Source organism: Hevea brasiliensis, chromosome 3, assembly GCF_030052815.1.
Source record: "Hevea brasiliensis isolate MT/VB/25A 57/8 chromosome 3, ASM3005281v1, whole genome shotgun sequence".
Taxonomy (NCBI): domain Eukaryota; kingdom Viridiplantae; phylum Streptophyta; class Magnoliopsida; order Malpighiales; family Euphorbiaceae; genus Hevea; species Hevea brasiliensis.
In genome coordinates, this window is record NC_079495.1 from 96,433,815 (window position 1) to 96,460,494 (window position 26,680).

General features: G+C 31.5%; 1 pseudogene; it reads left to right on the plus strand.

Annotated features, from left to right (window-relative positions):
* The first annotated feature begins 288 nt into the window (after window positions 1-288).
* LOC110637292 (L-type lectin-domain containing receptor kinase V.9-like) lies at window positions 289-22,652 on the plus strand (annotated as a pseudogene).
* The last annotated feature ends 4,028 nt before the right edge of the window (window positions 22,653-26,680 follow it).

Consider the following 26,680-nt stretch of genomic DNA (forward strand, 5'->3'; position numbering starts at 1 on the left):
TATTATAAAAAGTTTACTTTCTAATAGAATGGGTGACGAGCTACTAAATGATTATTTGGTGATTTACATTAAAAGAGATATATTTGTAAATATTGATAATGAAATTATTACAAATAGATTTCAGTTAATGAAGAATAGACGAGGATTATTGTAATTTAATTATAATAGTTTATTAATGTTTTCTAAGCAATTCTCTTGTCAAATTATATTTGTTTATATATATTATTTTAACAAATCACATACTTTAATTAGACCCCCTCAATTCAATTCCTGGCTCTATCACTGGTCATGCCTGATGGTCTTTTCCAGCTCACTGATAACACTTCATCAGGAATTGACAATGCCTTTTATGCTCAGCCCCTGAACTTCAAGAATAGTGTGTTTTCTTTCTCTACCACCTTTATATTTGATATTTCCCATGAGAATTCAAAATTCTCTTGTCAAGGCATGTCCTTTCTGATAGCTTCTTCAAAAGAATTGCCTGGATCAGTGTTATTTTTTGGAATACTGAACCAGACATCTAATGGGGTATCATATAATCATATTGTTGTAATTGAGCTTGATACGTTCCAAAACAAAAAATTTAATGATATTAATGATAATCATGTTGGCATCGACATCAATGGCTTAATATCTATCAAATCAGCTCCTGCAGGTTATTTCCTAAATGAATATGGAGAATCCAAGAACTGTTATAAATAGTTAGTGATATAAAAGCTGTCCCATATCAAAATAGTTATATCAGTTCATTAAAAGGCATCAAAAGAAGCTGTTCATTACCAACAATTATATCTTTTATAAGAGATGTATATGAACTAATGTAATTGTTATATTTTAAGAGGTATAAGTGAACAGATATAATTTTTCTAAGAGATATGAAGTGAATCATTGTATCTATTATAAAAGTTGCAAGTAAACAGATATGATTATTCTAATAGATACAAAGTAAACTGTTATATCTGTTTAAAAGAGGTATAAATGTTTTACAAATAGTAGTAGTTTTTTAAACAGAAAAATAACTATCTCTTTCTCTTCTATCTCTTCTCTTCACTTCTGCTAACAATGAACATTATTATTCTTAATTCATTTTTGGGAGAATTCTAGAATTGCTATCTAGAATTCTGTTTTGGCTTTGTTATCTTAGAGGGATCTGCTCAAATTAGCCGGCAGTAACATAATGGGGGGCATAATTCTCTTAAGGAGAGTGACTACACGATCGAAGCCTATTGCTATTGTTATTATTATTTTTCTAACAATCTTAAGGGAATTAAACAACAATGGAGGCTTCTAGTACTAGTGTTTCTGATTCTGCTTTCAACAAAATTGTCAATTCTGATGTATTCAAACTGGAGTATTTTGATGAAACTACTTTTACTCACTAGAAGGACAAATTATCATTTTAGCTTACTGAATTGGGTATTGCATATTTTTTAAGTGACAATTTGTCCAAAATTCTTGAACCATCTAATAGTGAGAATGCAACAATTACAGCATCTCGAAAGAAATGTAAAGAAGATGAAGTTCGATGCAGAGAGTTTATTTTGAATTCTCTTTCTGATAGGCTGTATGATTTATTTCGACCTATCAAAACTCCACAAGAAATTTGGCAGGCCTTAGAAAATAAGTATACTTCTGAAAAACAAGATACAAATAGATTTTTAAGTATGAAGTTTTTTGAGTTTCAAATGTCAGAAAATAAATCTGTTATGAATCAAGTAGATGAATTGCTTGTTTTGGTACCTAAACTTAAAGATTTGAAAATAGAAGTGTCTAAAGAATTTCAAGTGGCTGCTATGATTGCAAAATTGCCCACCACTTGGAATGATCATAGAAAGAAACTATTGCACACTTTTGAAGGTTTTACCGTATACCAACTTATAAAGCATATTCGTATTAAAGAAGAGACTCACATTCGCGAGAATAAATTTGCTTTAGAGTCTAGTACTAAGGTAAAAAATATAGAGTCTAGTACTAAGAAATCTGGAAATACCAAATCTGGAAAAAAGAGGAAGTTGTTAGTAGTATGCCCTAGAGCATATCATTTAGTATGTATCTTGTACATAATTTTATTAATAAAAGGCATTTCCACTTTTCCGTTTACATAATATATTTATGTGTAATAGAAAAGGTCCATTGATATTTTGTTAGAAATATTATTCTTAAGTTGTTAAGAATATGAGTGACAATATTTCTAGCACAAAGTATCATAAATAGGTTCACAATCGAGGATACTTCATAATAAGGACATGACTTATCCAGAAAGATTGTATTCATGTTTGTTCCCAAGTTATTTATATGAGATATAAATAAGATGGAATGGTGAGTCTCATGCCATATAACAAACATGATAGGCACTTATAAATGATAAGTAGGCCGAACCAGTGACACTTATGACAAGCACATGGAGTTTACTCTTGTCAATGTTTTGTCATAAATCATATCGAGGCATATAATCTTTAGACTGAGATAGCACGATTATCTTGTATATAGGTAGTTTGAGTTTGATCGCTTTCATACTTGTACTATGTATGGGTATATGGGCATGTGTTGGCTCCTACTAGTTATATATGGAGGTAGGTGTTGATCAAGATGGAATCTGTTCCTCTAAGTAAATAGAGATAAAATCCTATGTTCATTTAATTGTTTTGATGTTTCAAGTTCTGGCCAGACAGATAGATTTATTCGAAAAGAGTTTCGATGAGAAAATCTTTTAATCAAGAACTGGAATTAAAAGAGAACATAATATTCATAGCAAATGGAGTTTGACATAAACCATGACTCGGCTTGAGTTGGGATTTTGTAACAGAGAGATTCTAGTGCATGGTAACATATGATTATAGGTTCATTTAAGGTAAACCTTATTACTAATTGGGTGGCTATGGCATGCTATGCTAGGTGTTAACCATGGTCTATGAGGTTCATAAAATGATTTAGAGAAATCATTTATGGTAAAAAGAGTTCTGATGATATTAAGAGTTGATATCATGTCTCATTGCCAATTAGTGATGAGCCTAGTAAGTCACACACATACACAAGTTATCACCTATTTAAATATGATTTAATTAATTAATTAAAGAGTTTAATTGATTAATTAAATAGATTTGGTTTGCAATTAAATTGCAAAGTCCCTAGCATGACTTAAAACCAAATCTAGATTATTGGATGTGTAGTATAAATTAAATTTATATTTAAAGTGTTTAAATATGAATTTAATTGATGAGAAATTAATTAATAGAGATTAATTAATTAATTTATATTTGATATAAATTAATTAGAAGAAGAAAATAATTATTTTGGGTTAAGAACTCAAAATTAAGACACAGGGGCATTTTGGTCATTTCACAGTATGACACGTGACACCATGAGATGGTGACACATGGCATAACACATAAGCTTGCCAAATATATTTTTTTTAATCATGTAAGATGATTAAAATCAATATTAAATATAGGTTTGACACTTGGCACAATGTGATTGGGTCACTTAAACCTAGAGCTAATCAAAAGGTGACATGTGGCTAGGGTTTAATGTGTTAACCTAGCTATTTAAGTGTGGTTATGAAAAGAAAACATAACCAGCAGCCTCTCCTCTCAATTGTCACGCCACTTTGAGCCTCTCCAGCTATTTCTCTTCATCTCTCATCAATTCAAAGAGATTAGCCATCAATCTCTTGAATTAAGAACACTAGAAATTGTTTCTAGTGTCCTGTTTACATCTCTAATCTCTTAAAAGGCAGAACTTGAATTTCTAATTAATAGAAAAGGCTTTAGAAGCTGTTCAAGGGCTGCCATAGGTGTTCTTGGTGTGGACAAGCTAGAGGGACAACATCTGGTGTCCTGAAGACGAATCTCAAAGGCGCAGACACGCTGCAGCACATCAAGAGGTTAGTGTAATCGTTCTTGATTTAATCTAGGGTTCTAAAATTAATTTAATCTAGGGTTCTAAAATTAATCTGATTAATTTTAAAATCTTAAATGGCAAATACAGATCCAAAAACATATTAAAAGAGTTTTAATATGTTGTTTATCATTGAAATCAAATAGATAAAAATAAATCTTGCATGGTGCATGTGACCCTAGGTGAAAATTTTTGAATTCAATGGTATAATCTTGTGTTTTTCATGCTTCCGTTCCTTCAATTGGTATCAGAGCCACTATATTTGCCATTTAGATTGTTGATTATATAATTTAATTGTGTGTTTGATCATGAGATCAAGAGATTATTGCTGGTTGCAAAGCAAGGTATGGCGGCATGCTTGATGAACTCCAACATGGTGCGCATGGCTTGGGAAGATCATGGTGCGCATGGTTGTTATTAAATTCTGCAATTGTTGCATGATGAAAGTGTTAGCATAATTACAGCAATCAGCATGATTATAGGAGATTTGTGTAACATAATTACAGCAATCAGCATGATTATAGGAGATTTGTGTAGCATAATTATAGCAATTATTATTGTTGTCCAAATTAGTTCATATTCTCATGTATAAATAGATGTAATATCTCTGTAAATGAGATACAGACAAATACACAATCCTTTCCTTCATTACTTGTATTCTTTCTTCTAACATGGTATCAGAGCCATAAAGCTTTTATTTCTAGTTTTTTTGGGGTCTCTCTGCTCTCTCTACAACCTGTTCTGGTTCATTCTTTCATACCTATTATTATACCATTTTTTTTTTCTCCTCATCTTGTTATCAATGGAGAAATCTGATATTTCAAAACCTATTGCAACAGTTCTGACTGGTTCTAACTATAATCTTTGGGTTCAAGGAATGAAAAGTTTTTTGATAGGTCGCAAGCTTTGGCGTATTGTTACCGGAGATATCACTGCGCCGACAAGAGAGAACGATGAAACTGATGCAAAATTTGCTGACCGTCTTGAGGATTGGGATAGTAAAAATCATCAGATCATCACCTGGTTTCGCAATACCTCTGTCTCGTCCATCCACATCCAGTTTGCTAATTATGACTCTGCAAAAGAAATCTGGGATTTTTTGGCTAATCGATATCAGACCACTGGACTTGCCCACTATTATCAGTTGTGGACTACTCTTCATAATCTGAAACAAGAAGCGAGTCAATCATGAATGATTTTCTTGCCCAGGTCCAACCTATTTGGAATCAAATATCTCAGGCCAAAATCAGTGAAGATCATCTTCATCTCATTCAAGTTCTAATGGCTCTTCGATCAGAATATGAGGCCGTTCGAGCGTCCCTGCTACATCGAAATCCACTCCCATCATTGGATACTGCTATTCAAGAGATTATTTTTGAAGAGACTCGTCTCAGTTTGGATAAAACTCCTCAATTTGAAGCTGCTCTTGCAACTACTCGATCCTCACATCAGAAATCTGGCAATCAACTCTGTAAGAATTGTAATCAAATTGGTCATGCTTTTGCATATTGTCCTACCATAAAATGCAGATATTGTCATGGTTACGGTCATATTCTTGAACATTGTCCCACACGCCCTCCAAGATCAAAAGGAGGGCATTCTAAATTCAAGAATGTCTCAAAGCCTGGATCTTCCTCTGTCACTGCTGTTGCTGCTACTGAGGGCTCTACTGCCATCACCATGAGTGATCTTGAGGCACTATTCAAACAGGTTATCTCTTCTAATTCTCCTGCTGCCATGTCTGCCACTCCGGGTAATTCTTATTGGCTTTTTGACTCTGCATGTTGTAATCATATGACCACTAATCTTAAATTCTTGTCTTCTGCAAAACCTGTATCTTCCTTACCACCAATCCATACTGCAAATGGTACTAAAATGAACATCACACATACCGGTCATGTGTCTACCTCAAATCTTCATCTCCCTGACACCTATTATATCCCTAATTTGGCACTCAATCTTATTTCTGTTGGTCAGTTGTGTGAAAGAGGACTAAATGTTATTTTTTCTCACCATGGTGTCCAGTGCAGGATCCACAAACGGACAGATTCTTGGGGAGGGTCGCAGAGTGGGTCGATTATTTGAGCTTACATCTTTACATCTTCCTCGAGAGATTTGTGTCTGCAGCCTACAATCCCTAATTCCTCCATTCACCAATGGCATCTTCTGTCTTGGTCATGCTTCTACCAAGAAATTCAACCTTTAATTTCTCGTGGATTATTAGGATCTACTAAGTTTGAGTCATTTAATTGTTTAAATTGTCACTTGCAAAACAACTGCATTATCTTTTTCTCATAATAATACTACTTGAGACACTCCTTTTGGTTTAATTCATTCGACATTTGGGGTCCTTCTCCTATTTCTTGATAAATGGTTTTCGTTAATTTGTAATATTTATTGATGATTATTCTCGGTTTACTTGGATATAATTTTTGAAACATCGATCTGAGTTATCACAAATTTACATCACATTTGCAAAAATGATTAAAACTCATTCTCTTATGACATTAAAATTCACCGAACAGACAATGCCATCCAATATCGGGATTCTTCTTTACTTGATTTCTTAGTCAACAAGGCACCGTTGTTCAACGTTCTTGTCCTCACACCTCTCAACGGAATGGGCGAGCCAACGCAAGCATCGCCATATTCTTGATTCTCAGACGTACTCTTCTTCTTTCGCCTCATGTCCAGAAAAATTTTGGGAGAAGCGACTTTTCATGCTTTTATGTTATTAATCGACTTCCTAACTTGGTTCTTCATAAGTTATCTCCTTATGAAAATTAGTTTGGACAACCGCCTGACTATTCCAACCTGAAACCTGGTGGAGGGGTTTCTGTTGTTCTTTGACAAGCTCATGAACATACCAAATTAGAACCCCGTGCTCGTCTATGTTGTTTTCTTGGTTATGGCATTGAACACAAAGGGTATCGTTGTTGGGATCCTGTTTCTAATAAGTTACGCATCTCTCGTCATGTTACCTTTTGGGAAAATACTATGTTCTCTTCTCTTTCCAAATTTCATCACTCTGTCAATACTGACTCTCTATTTTTCACTGACTCCTCCAAAGAGCTGTTTCCAAGTCCTGATCCAGGTGATTGTGATGTGCTCAATATTAGCCCAACTACACATACACCTGTTGAATCAGAACCAGTTGTTGATCCAAAGACTGCGCCTGCATCTCCTCCTAGCACTACTCTTCGTCGTTCTACCCGTGTAAGAGAAACTCCTCATTATCTTTCTGATTTTCATTGTTACTCTACTATTGCAACCCTTCATGAGCCTCATTCTTATCGTGAGGCAAGTACTGACCCTCTTTGGCAGCAAGCTATGACTGACGAACTTCAGGCTTTAGAGAAAACTCATACTTGGGATTTAGTTGATCTTCCACCAAACAAGACTCCTATTGGTTGCAAATGGATTTACAAAATCAAGACCCGTTCTGATGGAACTATTGAACGCTACAAAGCTCGCTTAGTAGCCAAAGGGTACACTCAAGAGTATGGTATCGACTATGAAGAAACTTTTGCTCCAGTGGCCCGATTAACATCTATTCGCAGTCTCTTAGCTATTGCTGCAGTTCGTAAATGGAAACTTTTCGGATGGATGTTAAAAATGCTTTTCTTCATGGTGATTTATGTAAGAGGTTTATATGCATCCTCCTCCTGGTTATCATTCTCCTCATAAGGTTTGCAAACTTCGGCGAGCCTTATATGGATTAAAACAAGCTCCCAGGGCCTGGTTTGCCAAATTTAGTTCCACTCTTACTCAACTTGGTTTTCTCTCTAGTCCACATGATTCTGCATTATTCACTCGTCGAACTGACAGTGGTATTGTTCTTCTGCTGCTTTATGTTGATGATATGATAATAACAGGAGATGATTCATCTGGTATTTTAGAGTTACAACATTATCTCAATCAACATTTTGAAATGAAAGACCTGGGTTCTCTCAGCTATTTTTTGGGTCTTGAAGTTTCTCAAAATTCTGATGGCTATTATCTATCTCAAGCCAAGTATGCATCCGACTTACTTTCTCGGCGGGCATCATCGATAGCAAACAAAGATCAACCCCATTGGAGCTCAATTGCAAACTTACACCTCTTGATGGCACTCCTCTTGATGATCCTACTTTATATCGACACTTGTCGAGTCTTGTTTATCTCACGATTACTCGACCGATATTTCATATCTTTGTTCACACAGTCGGCCGGTTTATGTACGCTCCTCGCTCAACTCATTTCTCTGCGATTTGAATCCTTCGTTATATCAAAAGCACTCTTTTTCATGGTTTGCACTTTTCCGCTACCTCCTCCCTAGTATTATCGGCTACTCGATGTCGATTGGTGGTGATCGGCGGATCGTCGCTCTACACCTGTTTATTGGTTCTTCTTGGGTAATACTATTATCTATTGGCGTAGCAAAAAGCAAACTGTTGTTGCACGTTCTAGCACAGAATCTGAATATCGTGCTCTTGCTGATGCTACATCTGAATTACTTTGGTTACGGTGGTTATTAACTGATTTGGGTGTCACTCATTCTTCTGCCACAATACTTCATTGCGATAATAGAAGTGCCATACAGATTTCTCATAATGATGTATTTCATGAGCGTACCAAACACATCGAAATTGATTGTCATTTTTATGCGTCATCATGTTGCTCATGGCACCATATGTTTGATTCTGTCTCCTCACCCAAACCACGATATATTCACCAAAACGCATCCTCCCGCTCGCTTCGGGATCTCTTAAGCAAACTCAAGTTGGCACGTGCTACCACCTTGAGTTTGAGGGGGTGTTAGCATAATTACAAAGAATCGGCATGATTATAGGAGATTTGTGTAACATAATTACAGCAATCAGCATGATTATAGGAGATTTGTGTAGCATAATTATAGCAATTATTATTGTTGTCCAAATTAGTTCATATTCTCATGTATAAATAGATGTAATATCTCTGTAAATGAGATACAGACAAATACACAATCCTTTCCTTCATTACTTGTATTCTTTCTTCTAACATGTTAGCATAATTATAGCAATAATTAAAATGTTTAATTAGGATTTTTAATCACACAATTAAATTATGATTCAAATCAGATTTTTAAAAATTGTTTGAATGTGATTCAAATCTGAATTTTAAAAGTTATTTGAATGTGATTCAAATCTGAATTTTTAAAGTTGTTTGAATCATATTTAAATCTGATTTTTTAAAATTGATTGAATAAAATATAGATCTGATTTTTTAAAAAATATTTGAATGTGATTCAAATCTGATTTTTTAAAAAATGTTTGAATGTGATTCAAATCTGAATTTTTAAAGTTGTTTAAATGTGATTCAAATCTGAATTTTTAAATTTGTTTGAATGAGATTCAAATATGAATTTTTAAATTTATTTGAATCATATTCAAATCTGAATTTTTAAGTTGAATATGAGATATTCAATTTAATTTAAGTATGTATGTTTTATTTAATTATTAAATAGTGATATGCATGATGGATGATCATGGACTATAAAAGACCAATGTGATTGGATTTATTTCTTTTATGTTTCTTTGGGATTGTAAATTAATTAATTTATTTTAATTTATTTTGGGCATGTATTATTAAGTTTGTAATAATTTTTGGGTTGTAATTTCATTTATTTAAGTTCTTGTAAATTCGCCTTGGTATGCCAAGAATTACTATGTAATATTGGATTGCAAGAAGTTCAAGGAGGTCAAGAGCATTGGTGGGACCAGTGGGAGGAATTCAAGATCAAGTGTTGATTATGTACTCCTTCAGCAACTCTTGTAAAATGAATGAATGAAATGCACCTAGGAATGCCCTGATTCAATTCTTGGTGGCTCAATTGAATCCCTTAGAAAGTCCATGATCATACCATATTTACTGCTTATCCATGAATGCATGAGATGTATGGGAATGTATGCAATTATATGATATATGCATGCCAAATGGATAATGTGCAAAGTGAGACCTTAATAGTAAATAGAATGACCATAAAATCTTCCAAACAAATGATTAAGTTGGAAATGCTATAATTAAAGTAATTATAACATAGGCCCTCCATTGGGGCAATTATTTTAAGAAATTTTAAATAGTTGCATAAGATGCAATTTATTTAAGAGATTTTCTTAAGAATAATTGTTAAGCATGAGATGTTGTAAATATGTAAATGGTTTAGTGGCCAATATTGGATGTACCTGAGGACATTAAAATTATTTGAATAATTACTGGCTCAATGGGATCAACTTAACTAATGCAAGATAAGTCAATAATGGATGTACCTGAGATTTTGAGCATTAGGGGTTAGGTAAAGGATTGAACCTCACATGAGATGTGATGGGCAAGGAGTTGCTCACTTATAGTTTATTGTAATTCCAATAATAGATGTACCTGAGGATGATCAATAGAATTATAAGAATTCAATCACCCACTAGAAATCCATCCAACTAGGATTTCCGTTTTCTACTTTGGAAGTGTAGGATTCGCTAAGTTAGTGGGAGGACCAATTTGATTAAAAGACCATAATCATATTTGGTTAATTACATGATACATTTACTAATTAATCTGGTTATTTCTGCAATTAATTTTCTGATAATAATGAGCACAGAACAACTACCACCATCCAATATCCTTGCAAGCATACTTGATCGCAATAGGTTGACAGGACCTAATTTGTCTGATTGGCTAAGAAATTTGAAACTTGTCCTGAACCTTGAACATATAGGATATGTCACACCCCGGCTTAGGGGGCCCCAGCTCAAGCCCCTCTAGTGAGCCTTCTTGCCCTTAGAGTAGGACTGCGACTCACAGTGCGTCGCTTTGTGGAATTAAATCCCTTCGCTTCTGCAGAGCTAGGATTCGAACCCTTATCACTCACGGTTTTGCTTCGCCTCTCACTAATTGAGCTGCTCAATTGGTGAGAGGCGAAGCAAAACCGTGAGTGATAAGGGTTCGAATCCTAGCTGCAGCGATTTAATTCCACAAAGCGACAGACTGTGAGTCGCAGTCCCTCTAGAAGGGTACGCTGGCAAGAAGGCTCACTAGAGGGGCTTGAGCTGGGGCCCCCTAAGCTCAATTGGTGAGAGGCGAAGCAAAACCGTGAGTGATAAGGGTTCGAATCCTAGCTCTGCAGAAGCGAAGGGATTTAATTCCACAAAGCGGACAGTACCTTGTGAGTTGCAGGCCCGGCCTCTAGAAGGGCACGGCAAGAAGGCCACCCATAGAGGGCTTGAGTGGGGCCCCTAAGCGGGTGTGACAATAAAAGGCGCCTTTTATTGTCACACCAAGCTCAAGCCTTTGCCTTTCAGGTGGCGACTGCTCAGACTCAACAAGATCGCTCAGAGATTAATCCTTGGCCTGCAGCTAGGATTCGAACCCATATAAACTCACGGTTTTACTCGCCTCTTACCAATTGAGCTGCTGCTCAAGTGGTAGGAGGCGAGTAAATCCGTGTGGTGATATGGGTTCGAATCCTAGCTCTGCAGGGCCAAGGGATTAACTTCACCAAAGCGACGATCTTGATTTGAGTGCGTGCCCGCCTCTAGAAGGGTACGCTGGCAAGAAGGCCACCCATAGAGGGGCTTGAGCTGGGGCCCCCTAAGCCGGGGTGTGACAGGATATGTTCTAGATTCAAATGTTCCTGGTCCCTTACCTCCAGAGGCCACTCAAGAGGAACATGAAACTTTGGACAAGTGGAAGGAGCATGATATGAGAGCTAAGTGTTACATGCTTGCTTCCATGAGTAATGAGTTACAGAAGCAGCATGGAAACATACAGAGTGCAAGAGAGATCCTCCTTCACCTACAAGAGTTGTATGGTGAGCACAGCAGAAATGCTAGGTATGAGATATCTAGGCAGCTATTCCGCATGAGGATGTCTGAAGGACAGAATGTTGGGGATCATGTCCACAAGATGATTCGGCTGATTGAGCAGTTGGAACATCTTGACTTCAACATGGATTTCCAACTACAGACGGATTTGATCCTTCAGTCGCTTCCTGAGTCTTTTGGGAATTTTGTGACAAATTTCCATATGACTAAACAGGAATGCACCTTAGCTGGTTTACTCAACATGCTGGTTATTGCCCAAAAGAATATGCCAGGCAATAAAGGAAAAGAGGTAGCTTTGGTTGCATCTTCTTCTGCTGGAAAGTCCAACAAGAAGAAGGGCAATAAGAAAAAGAAACCTCAGATTCCTGGTCCTTCCAAGAAAATAGCTAAACAGAAAAGGAAGACTAAAGCTGATAAAGGCAAAGGAAAGTGTCTCCACTGCCAACAGGAAAGTGTTTCCATTACCAACAGGAAAGTGTTTCCATTGCCAGTAAGAAAGTGTTTCCACTGGCCAGAGTATAGCAGTCTAAATGAATGCAATGCCATGGTGAAAACCAACTCAAGTTCAAAATATATTTGGCACTTAAGGTTATGTCATGTTGCAGAAGATAGGATTGCAAAACTGGAGAAAATGGGGATTTTATCCTCATTGGGCTCTAAGCTTACTTCAACTTGTGAATCTCGCCTTCAGGGCAAAATGACTAGATCACCCTTTGTTAGACAAGGGCTAAGAGCTGAAAATATTTTGGAGCTAATAAATAGTGATGTATGTGGTCCATTTAAAGAAATGGCTAGAGGGGGCTTTCATTATTTTATTACTTTTACTGATGATAAATCAAGGTTTGGGTATTTGTATTTGATGAAATACAAACATGAATCCTTTGAAAAGTTCAAAGAATTTAAATCTGAAGTAGAAAATCAAACAGGAAAGAGTATTAAAGCTCTTCGATCAGATCGTGGAGGTGAATATCTGAGTACTGAATTTGATGAATACTTGAGAGAGCATAGCATTGTTTCTCAGCTGACTCCTCCAGGAACGCCACAGCTGAATGGTGTATCTGAAAGGAGAAATCGTACCCTATTGGATATGGTACGTAGTATAATGAGCTATACTGATATGCCAATCTTCTTTTGGGGATTTGCATTAGAATCAGCTTTATATATTCTGAATAGGATTCCATCAAAATCAGTTTCTTCCACACCTTATGAGATATGGCATGGAAGAAAACCAAGTCTTAAGCATGTTAAGATTTGGGGTTGTCCAGCTTATATCAAAAGTGAACAACGATAAATTGGAGACCAGATCAGAAAAAGGTCGATTTGTTGGATATCCAAAAGATAGTTTTGGATATTATTTTTATTTGCCTACTTCACAAAAGGTTGTGATAAGTAGAGATGCCACAGTTCTTGAACAACAGTTTGTTCAAGAAGGAGGCAAAGCAAGGCAAATAGAGTTAGAATTGGAGAATTCTAACCAACCAACAGATCAGATGGATATAGATCCATCTAGTCAACCTATACCCGTTGATGAAACATCTACAGCTGTTCCTCGTAGAACAACCAGGGTATCTCACCCACTAGTGAGATATGGTTTTCTTCATGAAGAAGAACAAGAGTTGTCTACTCATGAAGAAGTAGATCATGGAGATGATCCACTTACCTATGAAGAAGCTATATTAGATATAGACTCTTCAAAATGGATTGATGCTATGAAATCCGAGATTGATTCCATGTATAAGAACCAAGTTTGGGATCTTGTTGACCCACCTGAAGGTATTATACCTATAGGGAACAAATGGGTTTTCAAGAAGAAAATTGGTTCTGATGGAAAGGTAGAGACCTATAAGGCAAGGCTAGTAGCGAAAGGGTTTCGCCCAAGGCAAGGAATCGACTATGAGGAGACTTTCTCGCCTGTTGCCATGCTTAAATCAATTAGGATTTTACTAGCAATAGCTACATACTATGATTATGAGATTTGGCAGATGGATGTCAAAACAACTTTTCTCAATGGATACATTGAAGAAAACATTTTCATGGAACAACCCAAGGGATTTGAATCCCAAGATTCCAAGGTATGCAAGCTAAAGCGATCCATTTATGGGTTGAAACAAGCTTCGAGGAGTTGGAACATTAATTTTGATGAAGCCATTAAATCCTTTGGTTTTATCAAAAATGAGGATGAGCCATGTGTATATAAGAAGGTTAGTGACAGTGCTATCACTTTCCTTGTCTTATATGTGGATGACATACTGTTGATGGGTAATGACACAGGTATGTTGACGACTATAAAGGTATGGTTGTCAAATACATTCTCCATGAAAGACTTAGGGGAGGCAACCTATATTCTTGGGATTCGCATCTATAGAGATAAAGCGAAAAGAATAATTGGTTTATCCCAAAGTCTATACTTGGAAAAGGTGTTAAAGAGGTTTAACATGCTTGATTCCAAGAGAGGATTGTTACCAATGAGACATGGTATCCATCTTTCTAAAGAGATGTCTCCAAAGACACCTGAAGAAAGAGATAAGATGGCCAGGATTCCATATGCTTCGGCTATTAGAAGTATAATGTATGCAATGTTGTGTACTAGGCCGGATATCGCATATGCTATTAGTTTGACTAGCAGGTATCAATCCAATCCAGGTTTGGAACACTGGATAGATGTCAAGAATATTCTTAAGTACTTGAGAAGAACTAAGGATTTATTCTTGATTTATGGAGGTGGAGACTTGCAATTGGATGGTTATACTGATTCTGATTTCCAATCAGATATCGATGATAGAAAGTCTACTTCTGGATATGTGTTCATTTGTAATGGAGGTGCAGTCAGTTGGAAGAGTTCCAAACAGAGCACGACTGCAGATTCCACTCTCGAGGTGAGTATATTGTCGCATCGATGTCGCAAAAGAAGCTGTTTGGATAAAGAAGTTCGTGACAGAACTTACAGTAGTTCCTTCCATTGAGTCAGCAGTTCCACTACACTGACAATAATGGAGCAGTCATACAGGCTAAGGAACTAAGGTCTCACCCAAAATCCAAACACATAGAAAGGCACTACCACATTATTAGAGATATAGTTGGGCAAGGCGATATAGCCATGCAGAAAAATAACATTAGTTGAAAAATCCAGCTGATCCATTCACTAAGCTTTTGTCACAAGTTCAGTTAGACCAGCATCTTGAGAAGATGGGTCTAAGGTATTGTAATAAATGGCTCTAGTGCTAGTGGGAGATTGTTAGTAGTATGCCCTAGAGCATATCATTTAGTATGTATCTTGTACATAATTTTATTAATAAAAGGCATTTCCACTTTTCCGTTTACATAATATATTTATGTGTAATAGAAAAGGTCCATTGATATTTTGTTAGAAATATTATTCTTAAGTTTTTAAGAATATGAGTGACAATATTTCTAGCACAAAGTATCATAAATAGGTTCACAATCGAGGATACTTCATAATAAGGACATGACTTATCCAGAAAGATTGTATTCATGTTTGTTCCCAAGTTATTTATATGAGATATAAATAAGATGGAATGGTGAGTCTCATACCATATAACAAACATGATAGGCACTTATAAATGATAAGTAGGTCAACCGTGACACTTATGACAAGCACATGGAGTTTACTCTTGTCAATGTTTTGTCATAAATCATATCGATGCATATAATCTTTAGACTGAGATAGCACGCTTATCTTGTATATAGGTAGTTTAAGTTTGATACTGCTTTCATACTTGTACTATGTATGGGTATATGGGCATGTGTTGGCTCCTACTAGTTATATATGGAGGTAGGTGTTGATCAAGATGGAATCTGTTCCTCTAAGTAAATAGAGATAAAATCCTATGTTCATTTAATTGTTCTTGATGTTTCAAGTTCCTGGCCATGACAGATAGATTTATTCGTAAAAGAGTTTCGATGAGAAAATCTTTTAATCAAGAACTGGAATTAAAAGAGAACATAATATTCATAGCAAATGGAGTTTGACATAAACCATGACTTCAGCTTGAGTTGGGATTTTGTAACAGAGAGATTCTAGTGCATGGTAACATATGATTATAGGTTCATTTAAGGTAAACCTTATTACTAATTGGGTGGCTATGGCATGCTATGCTAGGTGTTAACCATGGTCTATGAGGTTCATAAAATGATTTAGAGAAATCATTTATGGTAAGAAAGAGTTCTGATGATATTAAGAGTTGATATCATGTCTCATTGCCAATTAGTGATGAGCCTAGTAAGTCACACACATACACAAGTTATCACCTATTTAAATATGATTTAATTAATTAATTAAAGAGTTTAATTGATTAATTAAATAGATTTGGTTTGCAATTAAATTGCAAAGTCCCTAGCATGACTTGAAACCAAATCTAGATTATTGGATGTGTAGTATAAATTAAATTTATATTTAAAGTGTTTAAATATGAATTTAATTGATGAGAAATTAATTAATAGAGATTAATTAATTAATTTATATTTGATATAAATTAATTAGAAGAAGAAAATAATTATTTTGGATTAAGAACTCAAAATTAAGACACAGGGGCATTTTGGTCATTTCACAGTGTGACACGTGACACCATGAGATGGTGACACATGGCATAACACATAAGCTTGCCAAATATTTTTTTTTAATCATGTAAAATGATTAAAATCAAGATTAAATATAGGTTTGACACTTGGCACAATGTGATTGGGTCACTTAAACCTAGAGCTAATCAAAAGGTGACATGTGGCTAGGGTTTAATGTGTTAACCTAGCTATTTAAGTGTGGTTATGAAAAGAAAACATAACCAGCAGCCTCTCCTCTCAATTGTCACGCCACTTTGAGCCTCTCCAGCTATTTCTCTTCATCTCTCATCAATTCAAAGAGATTAGCCATCAATCTCTTGAATTAAGAACACTAGAAATTGTTTCTAGTGTCCTGTTTACATCTCTAATCTCTTAAAAGGTAGAACTTGAATTTCTAATTAATAGAAAAGGCTTTAGAAGCTGTTCAAGGGCTGCCATAGGTGTTCTTGGTGTGGACAAGCTAGAGGGACAACATCTGGTGTCCTGAAGACGAATCTCAAAGGCGCAGATACTGCAAAGACATCAAGAGGTTAGTGTAATCGTTCTTGATTTAATCTAGGGTTCTAAAATTAATCTGATTAATTTTAAAATCTTAAATGGCAAATACAGATCCAAAAACATATTAAAAGAGTTTTAATATATTGTTTATCATTGAAATCAAATAGATAAAAATAAATCTTGCATGGTGCATGTGACCCTAGGTGAAAATTTTTGAATTCAATGGTATAATCTTGTGTTTTTCACGCTTCCGTTCCTTTAGAAGTATACTGATGTTGCTTTAAGTTTTGATTTTGCAAATAATAAGAAAAACAAGTCATGTTTTTTCTATGGAAAAAAGGGTCATTTTAAGAAAGAATGAAGGTTCTATAAGAAGTTAAAATTGGAAAAAAGTGTTGGTCAAAAGAAAGCAAATGTTGTTAAAAATAAGCCATCTATTTCAGAAATTATTGCCATAGTTTCTAAACTTAACATCAGTATAGTAGTAGAATACAATATGGAAATAATTGAGAAATCAGCTGATTGGTGGTATGATTTTGCTGTTACTATTCATGTTTGAAATAACAAAAATCTTTTTAAAAATTATGAAATTGCAGCAAAAGATAAAAAAATTCTGATGGGAAATCAAGACACAGCCAAAGTTTTTGGAAAAAGAACTATTGAACTTCAATTCACTTATGGAAAGAAGTTAATTTTAACAAATGTTTTTCATGTTTCGGACGTGAGGAAGAATTTGATCTCTACAAATTTATTACGCAAGAAGGATTTGAAGGCTATCATAGAAGCAAAAAATTTTATTTTCTCTTTAAATAGTGTATTTGTTAGACAGGGATTTTCATGTGATGAAATATTCAAATTAAGTATTAATAAAGTAGATGTTTCTGTTTATATGCTTGAGTCATCTTTTAATTTATGGCATGCTCATTTATCACATGTTAATTTTCAATCAATTAAATATATGGCTAAGTATGGATTGATTCCTAGTATTAATGAAAAATCTAAAAAATGTGAAATATGCATACAAGCAAAGATGACTAAGAAACCTTTTCCAAAAAATGAAAGAACAACAGAATTGCTTGAACTTATACATTCTGATATTTGTCAATTAAATGGTCATTTAACTAGAGGAGGTAATAGATATTTTATTACTTTTATAGATGATCATTCTAGATTTACTCATATTTATTTAATAACAACAAAAGATCAAGCTTTTGACATGTTTAAAAATTATAAAGTCTTGGTAGAAAATCAATTGGAAAAAAGATTAAAATCTTACATAGTGATAGAGGAGGTGAATACTTTCCAAATGAATTTTCTATTTTTTGTGAAGAAAATGGTTTGATTCATCAAACAAGTACTCCTTATACCCCACAACAAAATGGTTTAACTGAAAGAAAAAATAGAACATTAGTAGATATGATTAATGCTATGCTTATGCACGTAAAATTACTAATGAATCTATAGGGAGAAGCATTATTAATAGCTTGCCATGTGCATAACAGAATACCTTCAAAAAAGTTTAGAGTCTCTCCATATGAAATATGGAAATGAAGGAAGCCTAACTTAAATTATTTAAGGGTATGGGGTTGTATAGCCTATTACAGAGTTCCAGATTCTAAAAAAACCAAACTAGGACCTAGAGCTCTTAAAAATATTTTTGTGGGATATGCTAAAAATTCAAAAGCATATAGATTATTGGATTTAGATTTTAATGTAATTATAGAATCTAAAGATGTTAAATTTTTAGAATCAAATTTTCTTGGTGATACAAACATCAATCCACGCTCAAATACAGAAGGTACTAATCGTACATTAAATCAAGATGTTAATTTGAATTCTAGTTCTTTTTCAAATAATAAACGAAAACAAATTGATTCTCCTGTTGAACCTAGGAGAAGTCAAAAAGTTCGGAAAGAAAAGAACTTAGATTTTGATTTTATTTCTTCACAAGTAATAATCTTTCTAGTTGAAGGTAGTAGAGATAAGGTATTAATAAAATACCTATTATCTTAAATATGGAAGAGGATCCTAAATCTTATAATGAAGCAATTACTTTAAGAGATTCTACTTTTTGGAAAGAAGCAATAAATGATGAAATTGATTCTCTATTATCAAATGGTGCATGGGTATTAGTAGATTTACCTCTTAGTTCTAAACTTATTGGATGTAAATGGGTATTTAGTAGAAAATATAATACCGATGGTTTGCAAATTAATAAAATTATTATATGGTTTGAAGCAAGCCCCAAAACAATGGCATGAAAAGTTTGATAATGTGATATTATCATATGGTTTTAAATATAATGGAGCAGATAAATGTATTTATTCTAAATTTACAAAAGATTATGGTGTAATAGTGTGTCTTTATGTAGATGACATACTAATAATAGGAACTAACATGCAATGTGTGAATGATGCTAAGAAGTATTTAGCTTCTCAATTTAAAATGAAAGACATAGGAGAAATAGATACTATCTTAGGTATCAAAATTAAAAAACATAGTGGGAGTTTTGCTCTGAGTCAATCTCATTATATTGATAAGATTATGTCCAAGTGTAATCATTTGTGTATTAAAGAAGCTAATACTTCTTTTGATGTTTCTAACAAATTAGTTGAAAATTTGGGAAGATCTGTAAGTCAATTAGATTATGCTAGTACAATTGGTAGTTTGATGTATGCTATGCATTGTACTAGGCCAGATATTGCTTTTGTTGTTTGTAAACTTTCAAGATGTATTCATAATCCTAGCACTGATCATTGGAGAGCTATTGGAAGAGTTCTCGGTTATCTTAAAAGGACAAAGTCTTTTGCCTTGTTTTACAATAAGTTTCCTTCAGTACTTGAGGGTTATAGTGATGCCAGTTGGATAACTAGTATTAATGATAATAAGTTTACAACTGGTTGGATATTTACTTTAGGTGGAAGAGAGCTATCTCATGGGCTTCTAAGAAACAAACATGCATCACCCGTTCCATAATGGAATATCAGTTTATTACTTTAGCAGCAGCAGGCAAAGAGGCAGAATGGCTGAGAAATTTATTATTAGATATAAAGTTGTGGCCATAACCGATGCCAGCAATCTCTTTGCACTATAATAGTGAAGCTATTATGTCTAGAACATTTAGCAAGATTTACAATGGCAAGTCTAGACATATTGCTTTAAGACATGAGTATGTTAGACAATTAATTTCTGATGGTATTATCATAGTTATGTATATCAAATCAAAAAATAATATTGCTGACCCATTAACCACAGGGCTCCCAAGGGATATGATTAGTAACACTACATGTGTTATGGGTCTAAAATTTTTCTAACTTGTCACTAGTATTGGGAACCTTACCTTTATTATTGCTTAGTAATTTTAAAGGTTTAAAAGGTAATAACAAGTTATAGTTTGTGACCATTTGCGAGCACTAGAAATTTTAGTGCTTAAGAAAAAGAGGTTGAATATTTATTACTCTTAATGAAGATATTGGATTTGGTTTAGAACCAAGAAGTTTAAACTTCACCTATGTAAACATAAGAAGTGGTGCCACTTCTATCAAAGTTTGGATAATAATACTTTGTAAGTATTTATGAATTCAGGAGATAACACAAGGCCATAATATGATGCTAAAACTCACAATGAATGTGTTAAAGAAGTTAATAAGATTTATGTGTATAATATTTGTGATCTTGTCAATATAGGAATTATGGTTTAATATTTAAATATAACCAGTAATTTCGATAAGATTTTGAAATATTTATACTAATAGTAGGTGTAAGTCGAAAGGCACCTTCTGTATGCATAAATATTAATTCATGTTGATTATGTTTATCACTAACTAAGTGGGGTATTGTTATAAATAGTTAGTGATATAAAAGTTATCCAATATCAAAATAGTTAAAACTGTTCATTAAAAGGCATCAAAAGAAACTGTTCATTACCAACAATTGTATATTTTATAAGAGGTGTATATGAACTGATGTAATTGTTCTATTTTAAAAGGTATAAGTGAATAGATATAATTTTTCTAAGAGATATAAAGTGAATAATTATATCTATTATAAAAGTTGCAAGTAAACAGATGTGATTATTCTATTAGATATAAGGTGAACTGTCATATCTGTGTAAAAGATGTGTAAATACTTTATAAATAGCAGTAATTTTTTGAACAGAAAAATAATTATCTCTTTCTCTTCTATCTCTTCTTTTCACTTCTACTAACAATCAACATTATTTTTCTTTAATTCATTCTTGGAGAATTATAGAATTGCTATCTAGAATTATGTTTGGCTTTGTTATCCTAGAGGGGATCTGCTCAAATTACCCAGTAGCAACATAGTGGGGGGCATAATTCCTTTAAGGAGAGTGACTACACTATCGAAGCCTATTGCTATTGTTAATTTTATTTTTTTTTTTTCTAATAAGAACCTGAGTCTTGCAAGTGGTGAACTAACTCAGGTTTAGGTGGAATATGATGCCACTAGGAATCAACTTAATATTACGTTGTCTCCAATTCATACAAGCAAGCCTAACCTTCCACTTTGGTCTTTGGATATTGATATCTCACCAGTCATCTTGGTCCGAATGTTTGTGGGTTTTTCCTCCTCCACAGACCAACTAGATTAGACTCATTAAGTTCTAGGTTAATGCATCCAATTTGATGAGCAAGCTCAAGAACTTGATCTATCCTGTGTTCCATCTCTACTTGGTAAAGTGATAACCAGAAAGGGAAAAGTAGTATTGATAGTTGGATTATCCATGACAGGAGTGACTCTTGTGGCAATAATAGTCACTTTCATCTTTATATGGAGGAGAAAGAAGGCCAAGTTCACAGAGATAGTTGAAGATTGGGAGGTTGATTTTGGATGTCATAGGTTCTCATACGAGGAGCTCTCTGTCACCACCAATGGTTTTAGTAAGAGGAAGATTTTATAAAAGAGGATTTGGAAAGGTCTATAAAGAGGCGTTGCTATGTCAAATGCCCTTGTGGTTGTGAAGAGAATATTTCACAATTCCAAATAAGGAATCTGAGAATTTATTTCGAAAATTGGCACAATTGGTCGGTTGCAACATTCTAATTTAGTTTGGGTGGTTGGTTACTATCAAAGCAAAGGTGAGCTTCTTTTGGTTTATGATTATATGCCCAATGGCAGTCTTGACAAATTCCTATTTAATAAGCCAGAGATTATTCTCAATTGGAATCAAAGATTTAAAATCATTGAAGATATAGCTCCAGCGCTTACTTAACTGCATGAAGAAAGAGAAATAATTACAGTTCATAGAGATATCAAGACCAGCAATGTGTTATTAGATGGTGAATTAAATGGAAAATTGGGTGATTTTGGGCTTGCATGATGTAGCAAACATGCACATGATTCTCATATAGTTGGCATTTGGGGCTACATTGCACTAGAGCTTGCTAAAAGCGGTAAGGCAACCACAAGCACTAATGTTTATCCATTTGGGGTTTTTGCTTGGAAGTTACTTGTGGTAGAAGGCCAGTAGAGCTACATGCATCACCAGAAGAGGTGATTATGGAAAACTGGGTATATGAATGTTTGAGAGAAGGGAAGATCTTGAGTACTAGAGATCCAAAACCAACAAAAATTTCAATGCAGAGGAGGTTGAATTAGTTTTGAAACTTGGACTAATAATTTACTCACATAATCTTGCAGAAATTAGGCCAAAGATGTTAACAAGTTCTAATATACTTGAATGGCGATGCTTTTCTCCCAGAAAATTTTGATACTCATATTCAAGAACAAAAGTATAGGAGAGAGTCTGATAGCCATGCCATTTCACTTAGTTCTATGCTATCCTTAATAATCACTGAATCACTAATTTCAGTGGGACATTGATTGTGCCAATACAGAGAGAACAAGCTTACTATTTTGAAATGCTTTTAAAAAGTGCTCATAGTTTTTGTGAGTAAGAGATTTGAGTTCATCATTTGAGCTATATTTGCTGCTATGTGTGGTCGATCACGTAGACAAAAAAAATTAGTCTGTGTATGCGTGCGTGTGTAAGCTTATTGATCTATATTTATATTTAAATATACATGTATGAAGGAGGAAAATTAACTTTATCTAAATTGCCCTTCATTCTTAAAAATAATTATAATTATATTTTTATTAATTAATTTTAAAATTTATATAAATTTAAAATTCTTAATTTTTAGAGTTCATATAAGTTTAAAATTCTTAATCCTACTTATTTTTAATTTCAATTAAATATAAAATCTTATAAGAAATAATTAATTAAAATGAGAAATTAAGAAATAAAAAATATTGTTAATCTACCTACTATTTTAAAATACAAAAAAAAAAAAAACACATTTGTAGTGATAGATAAATAATTTGTCATCAATAATATGTTATTGCTACTAATTCATATAAATTTGTTGCTAATACTATTTAGCAACAAAAAAAATGTCGATAATAATTTTAACAATTAGTGGCTTACTAATATTATCGCTACTAAACTTTTAGTGACAGAAAATTTATCCCTAAATCTTAATGATGCCAATTCTACAATATATTACATTGTCACAAATAACTTTTAATGAGAAAATATTTGTCACTAAATACCAAATAATATCAATTTCTAATATTACAATAATTTATAAATTAAAATTTTGATATTATTTTAATAATAATTCTAATTATACCAAAAAACATATTATAGTTATTAATATAATAATATTATAATTATAATCCTATAACTATTATTAATTTAATAAAATTATTTAATTTGTTTCAATAAAATTAATAAAAATTTTTAAACACAAAATATTATTCTTATTAATTTATTTTAATTGTTTAAAATTTATAAAAGTATAATTTTAAAATTGTATTAAATTTTCAATTATATGTACATATATATAACTGGAAAAAAGGGAATAATTAGAGAAAAATATCCTTCAAATTATTATTAAAAAATTAATTATTTAATTAACATAATTACAAAAATATTACTAAAAAGTTAAATATATAATGAAATAAAAATTTAGGATTAACTAAGTATCTTTAATGACATTATTATAATTGTATTTCAATTTTGACCAATTTAGAAAAATAAAAAAAAACTAATACTAATTTTATGATTTTAACAAAATCAGCTAAAATTTTAAATAAAATTAAAAAAAATGATCTTAGAATTTTTGTATTAATTAGTCTTATTTTCAAATTAATTTTATTCTTTACATCAATAAAATATTATAAGTTATAGATATACTCAAAACTTCTTAAAAATACTATTCATAAAAAATATTTAAACTTTATTTGGATAATTAATTATCTAAAATAAAAATAAAGTTTAATTTTATATTAAAATATAATAAAAAATATAATATTAAATTTAAATGCTTATTTATTTCAAATTTTTATCTATTTATATAAATTTTATATTATTAATTAATGGATGAATGACTAAAAAAAAATCAAAACCTTTATAAGTTTTTCAATTTTAGCCAAACATTTTAATTTTATCTATTTAACTTCGAACCTTGATATTAGTTTCAATTTCAGTGATTAGTCTAATTAGATTACTTAATTGATAAAAACAATTTAAATATTTACATACATTATTAATGTTAGTTAATCCTTTTGTTTTTATGTTAATTTTAGCAATTATTTTCAAATTGATAAAAATATTATTTTCATTAATTTATTTATCGTTTTGAAAATTATAATTGCTTGTAATTTGATTTTGTTAATTGTTCATATTTTACTTTTAAATGTATTTTTTTTCTTTTTTTCTTGTCTTAAATTTGAAATAAAATGATAGGAAAGATATGAACTAAAAGTATAAGTAGAAAAAAAGAGAGAAAAAAATTAAAAATTTATATAATAATACTATATATATAATTTATTTATTAATTTTTATCAACTTGAAATTTGCTAAAATTAGCAAAAATACTAAAATTATTGAATATATTAATAAAACTAAAAAGAGTAGCTTAAATTGATGATAAATGAAAAATTTTAATTATTTTTATCAATCGATGAGTTCAATTATTTTTAATTAAATTTATTGTTAAAATTGAAAACATTTAGAAAAGATTTTTTATTTAATTGATATAATTAAAAGTTTTTACTAAAATTAATAATTATAATAAAAACTTTAAATTTTTTATTATCATTTAATCTTATTTAATTATGTAAATATATGAGTACGTAGAGTTATATTAAAGAATAAAATTAATATATAATATATAATTATAATAATGTATCTTTAAATTATATATATATAAATTAAAAAATTGAAGTATTTTAAACAATATATATATATATATATATATATATATATATATATATATATATATATATATATATATATATATTGTTTAAAATACTTCAATTTTTTAATCTATATTTCATGGAATTATACGGAATTATACACACACGCAAAAGAGAGGGAGCTTTGGGATTGGCTAAAATACTCTAGCAATTTAATATTATTACAATGAATGATTAAATTTATTTGATTATTATAATTTTTTGTTAATATTTTTCAACAATTTTAATTTCAATACAATTATAATTCAAAATTATGATAAATATACATATATAATTATAATTCAAAAAATCGTGAGAGTTTAAATTCTATTTATAACAACACATGTATATAATTAAACATAGAAAATATTAAACTCTAATTTACTATGTGCCATATTCTTTTTTCTAAGAAATGATTACTTAATAAATTAGCATTTTATTAAAATTCTTTTTTAACAAATTCTAATTAGAATTCTTTTTACCATTAATTATTGTAAAAGTTAATTGATTATTCATAATTATTATTATATTTATTTATTATTTAATAATAATTATTTATAATAATTATTATTATATTTGTTTTGCTCGAATTGATTTGTGATTGAAAATTATATTAGAAAATTATTAATGGCAAAACATTCATGTGTAAAATTATAATTTTATAATTACAACTATAGTTATAATTCTAATATAATTATAATTTCAAATTTTAAAAGTTTAAAATTTAATATCACACATTGATGATATAAAAATTGAATAAATCACATACATATGTTACAAAACTAAATTGGCATAGAGTTATAGTAATATTAGAGTCTTTTTTTTTTCAGTTTGATAATTCCTCTAAATTAAAATTACATTGTTATTATTGACATTTTTATTTATTTATTACATATTAATAATTAAATTTAATTATAATAAATAACTTTCCACGAAAATATGATCTAATTAAAGATGTAATAAATTTTAATTTAATAGATATTTTGTAATTTTTAGTTTAATAAATGTTTATTTATAAAATTAATTAAATTAATATTAATATTATTATTTTAATTTAAATAATGCAATTTAACATTTAATATTTATATGTAAATTATAAAGAGAATAATTGAAAAACGTGCAGGGATAAAATTATTATTGTTATTATTATAAGATGGAGTTTTTAGCTAAAAATTATTTTAATTTTTTATTATAAAATTTTATAAAATTTAATATTTTAAAATATTATAATTTTCAAAATTTTTATATTTAATGAATTATATATATTTTAATTAAGTGATATTAATTTGATATAATATATTTAAAATTATAAAAAATTATATATAAATAAAATTAAATTAACGAGTATAAATAACAGATGTTAAATAAAAAAAAACTAGTCCTAGATAAAAAGCTAGTAGCCTGCTACTTGGGATAGGAAAGTTCAAAATTAAGATGGTAGATTTTTTTTCAATTTATTCTAAAGCCACCATGGTTTTGGTATTTTTTGAAGCCATTCCTGCGTTTGCTTTCTTTTTTAATCAGTTCTAACTTGGAATTTAGCAATTATTTATTTCCAAATGTCACAGGTTTAGTAGAACGAAAAGCTGATCTGTACAACTTTTTATTTG